Below are 9,079 nucleotides of genomic sequence, written 5' to 3'. Positions count from 1 at the left end.
TGCCTTGACGCTGTACCCACACTTCGTCTTATTAGTTACTTTACTCCCAAGGTATCCCTGGCGTTAAATCCCTGCAGGGCTAGGTGCGTGAAGGGTTTTGCCTTAACACTGTACCCGCACCTGACTTATGGTTGCCGAGGTGTTCCTGGCGTTTAATCCCCTGCGGGCGCTAGGTATGTGAAGGGTTTTGCCTTTACACTGTACCCGCGGCCGACTTACAATTGGGTGCCGAGGTATGACTTTTTACGGGTGTTAGGTATGTGGAGGGTTTTGCCTTAACACTGTACCTGTGCCCGTTTTGTAGTTGGGTGGAATGCCAAGATTTTCTCGGCTTCACTTCCCTGTGGGTGCTAGGTATGTGAAGGGTTTTGCTTTAACACTGTACCCGCACCCGGCTTCATAATTGGGTTTTTCCGGTTTCCGTTCCCTGCGGGTGCTAGGTATGTGAAGGGTTTTGCCTTAACACTGTACCCGCACCCGGCTTCATAATTGGGTTTTTCCGGTTTCCGTTCCCTGCGGGTGCTAGGTATGTGAAGGGTTTTGCCTTAACACTGTACCTGCACCAGGCTTCATAATTGGGTTTTTCCGGTTTCCGTTCCCTGCGGGTGCTAGGTATGTGAAGGGTTTTGCCTTAACACTGTATCCGCACCCGGCTTCATAATTGGGTTTTTCCGGTTTCCGTGCCCTGCGGGTGCTAGGTATGTGAAGGGTTTTGCCTTAACACTGTACCCGCACCCGACTTCATAGTTGGGTATTCTTGGCCTCTGTTCCCCGCGGGTGCTAGGTATGTGAAGGGTTTCGCCTTGACACGGTACCCGCAGCCGTCTTACGGTCAACTGGATAGCCAGGGTAAGGGGTTTTTCCCGCTTACTTTTCGAATCTTTTTGAATTTTTGAAATTTGAAAAGTTGGTGAAAGGATAAGAACAGTCGTCGTGCGACGGTTTCTTCTGACTGTGTCAGGACGTGCTGGAAGTTATGGCGACGTGACATTATATGGTCATTCCAGACGCTTTTTACGGCGCGTGGGCGCGATTTTTCGGGCGCGTGGCCGCTAAATTAAATTCACTCGTCCTTTCAACAGCTGTTGCCAGCTTGCCTGGTGCCACATGTCACGGTTTCATTGCACCTTCAATTTCTCTCTCCTCCGCATTAAATTCATCGCATTAATTGCGATCACTATATAAAGGGGGAGAGGGTCCTTTGTAATTCACATCTTCACTTCTTCTCTTCATCTCTAAGGCGATTTCTGGTGAATACTCTCTTATTTAGTTGAGCATTCCTCCGAAATCGTTTCTTCTTCCTCTGCAATATGTCTTCTCATGATGCTGAAGCTGTAGCCGACGATAGGAGTACTGCTGGCGAGTGCCAGTGTGCTCTACCTATCGATCTGTACCAGTATGTCGTCAGGAAATTCATGCTTGAGTCTCTTGAGCCTGAGTTTCCTGAACCCCAGCAGACTGTGTACGATGCCCCCGGTGGCAAGATCGGGGTATATGCTGCATTCTTTTTTTATGGGAACCTTAGGTTCCCATTGACAAAGTTTGTGTACCGTGTCCTGGAGAGGCACGGTGTGCACCTGACCGAGGTGCATCCGATGGCGATTGCCAAGATTCGGCACTTCGAGTGGGTGTGCCGAATTCTGGGCATTGAGCCCTATGTGGACCGCCTGATGACCTTCTATACTTGGAGGTGCATCCAGGGGTGGTACACCCTGACAACCCGGATCAAGGGTTTGAAGATTTGCGCGACCGAGCGCAGTCTCCGATCGTGGAAGCGGGAGTTCTTCTACATTTCTGCCCGCGCCATCCCCATTGCCATGAAGTTTAAGAAGGGGCAAGCGCTTCCGAGCCTTCACGCTTCCAACTACCAGGAGGCGGAATGGTTCGCGAAGATATCTCGGGTCCAGTCTCCGGTTTACCGGCTTCCGGAGTCCGGGATGGTGATGCTGGGGATGAGCCGGGTATGGAAGGAGGCGTCTCGGTTTCCCATCCTTCTCGAATACGGTTTGAATTCTATTCCTTATGGTATGTCTTGTCTTTCTTGCTGATATGAGTTTGTCTTTTAACTGTTTCTTTTCTTTCAGAGGGGAGCGATTTGGAGTCGCTCCTGTACCCGCGGGAAGCTGACGGTCCCGTGCGGGTGGGTACTCGTGCTCTAGACGAGCACGAGTTGCCCATCCTGGAACAAACAGCGGATCGGTTTGTGGAGGTCTATCCGCTGGGCCACGAGATCCTGAGCCACCGGCGGCCAGGTAAGGCGTTATCCTCTCCTCCACCCCTCAATGCTGTACCCGCTGCTGGAATTCCTGACATCCTGTCTTCTTCTGAGGAATCCGCAGATGGTCCTCCGCTGGTGCGGAAGAAGAAGGCTGCCGGTGGAAAAGGGAAGGAGAAGGCGGCCTCCACAGCCGATCCAGTGCTCCTATCTGACACTGAGTCAGATAATGAAGAGGTGGCGGGGAACCCCGGTGGTGAGAAGACCACTGCTCCGGAGGCTACGACTGTTACCTCCGGAGAACCAATGACGACGACGGTGACCGGCATCAAGAGACCGGCTCCATCGGGTTCGTCCCCGCCCGTCCGTACGTTCAAGCTCAAGAAAACCCGTAAGTACAAACATCCTTCTTATCTTTGTAGATTTATCACTTTATAAATTTATTGAAACACTTATCTTCTTGTGCAGGCGTGGATGTTGACGCATTCCAGGGTGGAGCGCAGAGGAGTACCTCTCCGCCGATGACGGTAGGCTCGGTCAGCCTACCTGAGGCGACGACCCAGGCGCCTGCGCCTGCTTCCGCTGGATCAGTTGCTCACTCCTTTGAGCCGACTGTTCCAGCCGAGATGACGTCACCGCCGGTGGTAAGTGCGATTTTTACAGCATCTTTCACCGAGCCGGCGGTTACGATTGCTGCAGATTCTGCGGCGGCGACGGCGACCACGGCGGCCGCTACTATGCCTCCGCCACCGGCAACGACGGCCGGCCCATCGGGTACGCGCAGGGCTTCTCGCCAATCTTTGTCACCTTCCCATCTGCCCGACCTTTTGGATGGATTTCCCTTAGGTTCAGGCGATGGGTTCGGTGGCTATCGGCCTGTGATCGACCCTACAGGTGCGTAGGGTTCTTTTGGCCTTTCTTATATATCCCTTCATCTTTTTCCTAACTGCTTTGTTTCTTTTGCAGTGTCGGATTCCAATGAAGTGTATGTTCCGCGATGGAACATCCGCCGAGGAACAACCCTTCGTACCCCTGTGGAGTGCGTGGAATGGGCTCGCCACGCTGCTCCCCATGGTGCGTTGGGGGAAGCCATGGCTAGCTACCAGGAGGGTAGGCTAACCAACGAGCTTCGGGTTCTCCAGGCCCGGATGCAGCCGCGCGTTGAGCTGCTTTGTCGTGAAAACGACAAGTTGAAAGCAGCTCGCGCCAAGGAAGTATCTCAAGCGCGGGCTCTTCGGGAGGAGAACCAACAGTTGGCCGCAGCTGCTGCGGAGAAGGAGAAGGCCTTCAAGGCCCTCGAGGTTGAGGTTCAAGCGCGACTCGAGGCCCGCTCCAAGGCTGCCCAAGCTGTTAACGAACAGCTTCGGCTGGCTAAGGAGACTGCGAGGAACGCAACCGAGAGGGCCACCAAGGCTGAAGCCGTTGCCGAGCCTTTACGCGTGGAGAACGAGGAGCTCAAGGCCAAATTAGAGGCTCTCCAACGTGCTCATGATGCCTTGGCGATGGAGGATGCCAAGAAGCTCCAAGAGATCCTGGACCAGAGGGTCGTGCTTGACCACACCGAGCGGAAGCTTAAGGGTGTTGAAGAGGCTGCTGCAAAGGAAGTGCTACTTGCCAACCTAAACAAAAGCGAAGCCGAACGCACCCGCACTCAAGCTCAAGCCGCCCTTCAAGAAGCTCTAGTTGCCAAGGACTGGCTTCTTCGAGAAGCGTTGACTCAGGTATGTTTAGCTTTACGTCTTCACGCTTTCCTTTGTTCATAGAAAAGGTGTTTGACACTTGTATTTTCTTTGTAGGTTGTGCATCGGGTCTTCTCAGAGACTACTTACGATGATGCCATGAGCGCAGCCCTCAACGCTTCTCATGAGGATGGGGAAAAGGCCGGCTTCCTGCTTGGTCTAGGGTTCGTTGAGAAAGGCGTCCCGCCTTCCAACTTCCCTTTGTTCGATGCGGACACCGAAGCTGCATATGACCAAGCGGTAAACCAATATGCCGCCTTCCCGCATCCGGTGGTGGAGAAGGTGAAGGAAGTCGCTGCTGCTGATGATGGACTTGCTATCCTCAAGGCTTTCCTTGAACCGCCACGCTCCACTGATGGGGCGGGTCCAAGTGGAAGTGGTCCTGAAGCTTGATTCTGAAGATCCCTTCCCGCCGCTAGGATAGACTAGATTTTGTTTTGTAGGCGGGTAGTTACCCAGCCATTCTTTGTAATATATCTTTGTGAAATACAAATCTTTTTGTGGATAAGACTGTTATTTCCTTTGGGTTCATTGCTTTATAAACCATATATGACTTGCATACTTAGTTTAAATTAGCGATTTCCCAAGTGTTTAGAATAAGTTAACCTTGAATGTGGTTGACAGTAGGTTGAAGTTTTGTTTCCCCCTTTGTGAGTGTGCGGATAGGACCGGCACTTGCACTTGGTAGGATGGCTAAACTTTACCTATGTCTGACCTGCGCATAGGTTTTTCCTTATCCTTTCAGAATGACTTTTAACCGTTCGACGCGCGGTTGTTAATGAGTTAGTGTTCAGCTTCCGCTACCAGGATTCATGCGGGTATACCGGCACTTTCACATAGTGGGATGGCTGAACTCTTCCCCTTTAACTGTCCTGCATGAAGGTCTTGTCATTTTCTGGGTTTATGCGGGTTTTGCCGCCTTCCCCACGCAACGATTCTTCACTTGATGCGGTGAATACCGGCATTAGTGTTCGAATCGACCGTTCAACGCGTGGTTGTTAATAGGTTAGTGTTCAGCTTCCTCTACCAGGATTCATGCGGATATACCGGCACTTTCACATAGTGGGATGGCTGAACCTTTCCACTTTAACTGACCTGCGTGAAGGTTTGATGCTTTTGGGTTTGTGCGGGTTTTGCCGCCTTCCCTGCGCAACGATTCTTCACTTGATGCGGCGGATACCGGCATCTCCATGTGCAAAGTTCATAAAATATAAATGTAAAATCATCAGCTTCAATTTGAAGGAGAATCGTTTCCATTAGAAGTGGCTCTAGGCCTTTTCTTTACAAATTTGGAATTGATCTACATACAAACTGTGTAATTGAGCTCCCATTAGGCGTGGCTTGGATGGGAGCACCATCGAGCCGACATGTATCTTGTTCGGGGTCTCGTTGTTTACGCAGTATGTAGTCTCCGTTGAAGCTGCGATTTTTATTCGTGCGTTTCCCCAGCTGGGGTTCACGCCTCAGCCTGCTCGACGCTCACTTCGCCACAAGGTGCGCGAGTGTCCCATCCTTGACAAATGCTTCGACCAAGTCCTTTACGTCTAAGCATTCTTCAGTGTTGTGGCCTTTGGTTTTGTGAAAATCACAATACTTTCTCCGATCAGCGTTGTGGCGATGCCGAATAAACGGAGCCTTTGGCCACGTGAGCTCCTCCGTGGCGAATATCTCGGTCACACTCTTTGTGAGTGGCGTCCACCTGGAGTTCTTCTCCGGTTTCACGTTATCTCTTCCGCCCAACCGATGTTGGAAACCGGACGGGGTGTCAAAGTTTACCCTTGACTGCCAAATGCCCAGCTTCCGCTTTTTGTTTAATCGGGCGGTAAGGACGTTGTTTTCCCTCGTCTTCTGGGTGTAGAGGTTCGTGCTCTGTGGAAGATCTCTACCCAGTTGCCTCTCGGTTTCCGCAAAGCGTTTAGCTGCGGTCATGATGGCATCCCATGTGGACGGCATGCCATCTTTGCCCGTCAGGGTGCGGATGAGTTCTGGGTCGTTTGCGCCCTGGATGAAAGCGGCGCGAACGAGATCTTCGCTAACGTTGCCCAGGCTTAGCTTCTTCGAGTTGAAGCGAGTGATGTAGTCAGGCAAAGATTCTTCGTCCTCTCGGACGCACTTGAGGATTGTCCACTGCTCCTCAGTGTACTTTCTTTGCTGACTAAAGTGTTGGCTGAACTTCTGTTGGAAGTCTGCCCAATCGTAGATGTGGTGGACCGGCAGACGGTCGAACCACGCTCTAGCTGCCCCGACCAGTGTCATTTGGAACATATAACACCACGTGGGTTCCGTCCAGTTACTGACGGTCGCCCCCGCGATGAATCTGTTCAAGTGATCGTCAGGGTCAGAAATACCATCGTACGTGCCTATGTTAGACATTTGTTTGGCACTTCTTGGGGCGATTGCTTCCGCAATGTCCCTTGCGAATTTGGACGTTCCTGCCCTTGCCGCAGTTGGCGTGAATGTTTTGGAGAAGTCCCGTGGGCTGTTGCCCACGTTTATTGGACTGAATGCTTCTCCAAAACGCCTTCTCGGTTGGGAATCCGTTTCTTTACGCTTCCCTTTCGCCCTATGACGAGGGTTCGCGTCTTCCTCGGATTCCTCTGAATCATCGTCGTATTCGAATTCTTCCACTTGTTGGAGTGAACGTAAACGTTCATCCAACTCAGCTTGGAACTCTTTTTGACGTGTTTCGGCCCACGCTTTAACCTCATCGAGTGTTTGGCAGGGGAGCCTCGTCTGTTGATTTTCTAACTGGGTATCGGTGAATCCCAGTGTCTGATTATTTACTTCACTTGCCCCGGCTTGGGTAGCTGGGGTAGTGTTCGTAAAGTTTGTGTACTCGGTATTCCCCCTTTGTGCTGGGGTCATAATTACCGGATTCTCTTGGTTACTCGGTTTTGGGACCGGAGTATCCTTAACCATCTTTCCAGAAGTTTTGAAAAAACTGGAGAAAAATAAAGTTCTAGCTTTATGCACGGATGGCGCCAATGAAGAAACACCAGTCGAACCCCGACAGATTACGAGTAACCTGAGGGTTAGATAGACGTTTCCCACGAGGGGTTAATTCCGGCAAGATGGTTCTTCCGATAACCTGCAAAACAGACACCGTGAGCTCGTCACTAAGAAAGGGGGGGGTTCCTCCTTGTGACCACCCTCCGGCGTGAGAATCAGTCTATATTACTCTTTGAATATAAAAGTATATTATTAATACTAGAGCAGTTATCAGGTAAATTATACAAGATATTAGATGATGAAATGATATTACCATTTGATGTCTTTTATAGCCGAAGGTGGGTTTCCAAGGAGGTTTAGCCGGCCTACTACTCTGCCAACTGTGGCCTACGCACGTGCTCTGCTGGTAATTGGTGGATAGGTAGCGGCTGACAGTGACCAGGCGTGCTGTTCACTTTTCCTTTTCCACCAACTACAGGCTAGGCATGTGGTATGGCAGGAGTTGGTGAGCAGGCGGCGGCTATTGGTCACAGTGCTGTGGCGTGTTGTCTGCCATGCTGCTGTCAGTGAGCTGTCGTATCGTTGGTCAGATCTTTTGTCCATACCTCGTCAGGTATCACACAAAAGATCCTCCATTATTATACGGACTGGCTCATTTAGGCGGGAGTTTTCCCCCTCCCGCCTTTATGCGGGAATGTTCCCGGCTTTGCTCATTCCTTCTTCAGGTGACTACTGAATTATTATGAGTCTGAGCCTTATGCGTGTAGCCATGCTGCGCGGGTGGCCAGTCCCTAATGGCGGGTATCCGCACCTGCGGGAACAGGCGGATACTTGGAAACCATAGGGAGGCATTTCCTGCGGGACCAGCTTGCGTACCGCATGTGAGGTCGTCACAACTCTGAGCGTGGTGGGTCCTGCGGGTTTGGTAGGTCGCGGCGCAGACGTCCCTATGGTGAAGTCTGCGGGTTCAACTGCGCAGACGTCCGTTTAAGGAGTCTTGCGTGTTCAACTGCGCAGACGTCTCCTTTTAAGGGAGTCTTGCGGGTCCTAACCACCTCTGCTGGGACCTACCTCTTCAGTCGGTGATTGGAAGTGGATTTTTCATTTAATTTGGGACTGAGAAATTGATGCATGGAATGGTTAGATTCATCGAGATGGGTAAAGAGAAAAAATGTCTTGATTGAGGGGATTATCATTGGTGCATGGTGGTTATTTGAATCAACCGAAACAAAGGTGATTTTTGGCTTGGAATTTGATCAAAAAGACTGTCTTTTTTAGACGATTTTTTTGATTTCTTTTCTCTGGTTTTATTCTTGTAATTGTAAAGTTAAATTGAATTAGGTAGAGTGATTAAAAAAACTCATTGATTATCCCGGTTAGGACTTCGTAATCATGGTATGTGTTTTTGTTCAATTAGTTGTTAATTAAAGAAATATAATATTGAAAAATATAAATAAAAATCTAAATATAAGCTTGGGGCATCTATTATGTGTTTTTTTTTATTAAAGTTAATGGAAAAGTATAATACAACTAGTAAGTGCCTAAGTGGCTTTATCATGAATGATGGCATGTGTTTTGACTTCTTACTTTGTAGTTAAAAAAGGAAAAGTGGGTCTACGGCAACAATGAGGAATCCAAAGGGGGTTTGTAGAAATAAAGTCAAAGCCTCTACTAAAGAGATGCGACTACGATGCTACTTTTGACTTATTTACATTTAGCCCCTTATAAGTTCAAAGGTTTTCAAATTGACCTTGTATTTTAACGACAGCGCTCATCACATGTCCAAGGTTAACTCGAGTTTCCTTTTATAATGAAGTGAATCCAACATTCCTTCCATTTTAAGATTTGTCAACCTTTATTAAGTTTATAAGTTATCCTAAAACTTATAAAACGTTATGATACATGGTATTATGAATTTTCGTCTCACTAAATTGTTTTCTTTAATTACAAATATTGCATATATATTTAGAATGTTGCATTAGTTTGTCATGGGAGAAGATCAAGGAAGCTTTCTTCAAACACTTATATGCTATGTCTAACAATTAATGATGTATGAAACCCTAGAATGATTTATTAAGATGAAGAGAGTAAGGAGACAGAAACTAGATTGTCAAGGAAGAGGAAAATTGAATCATCATCGATCTAATCACCTGAGAGGTTAAAGTTCTCAAGTCCT

This window comes from Bidens hawaiensis, unplaced genomic scaffold (genome assembly GCF_021521415.1).
Source record: "Bidens hawaiensis isolate Kalapana, Puna unplaced genomic scaffold, B.hawaiensis_p1.1 tig00023216_1, whole genome shotgun sequence".
Classification (NCBI taxonomy): domain Eukaryota; kingdom Viridiplantae; phylum Streptophyta; class Magnoliopsida; order Asterales; family Asteraceae; genus Bidens; species Bidens hawaiensis.
This window is presented reverse-complemented; position numbering follows the sequence as displayed.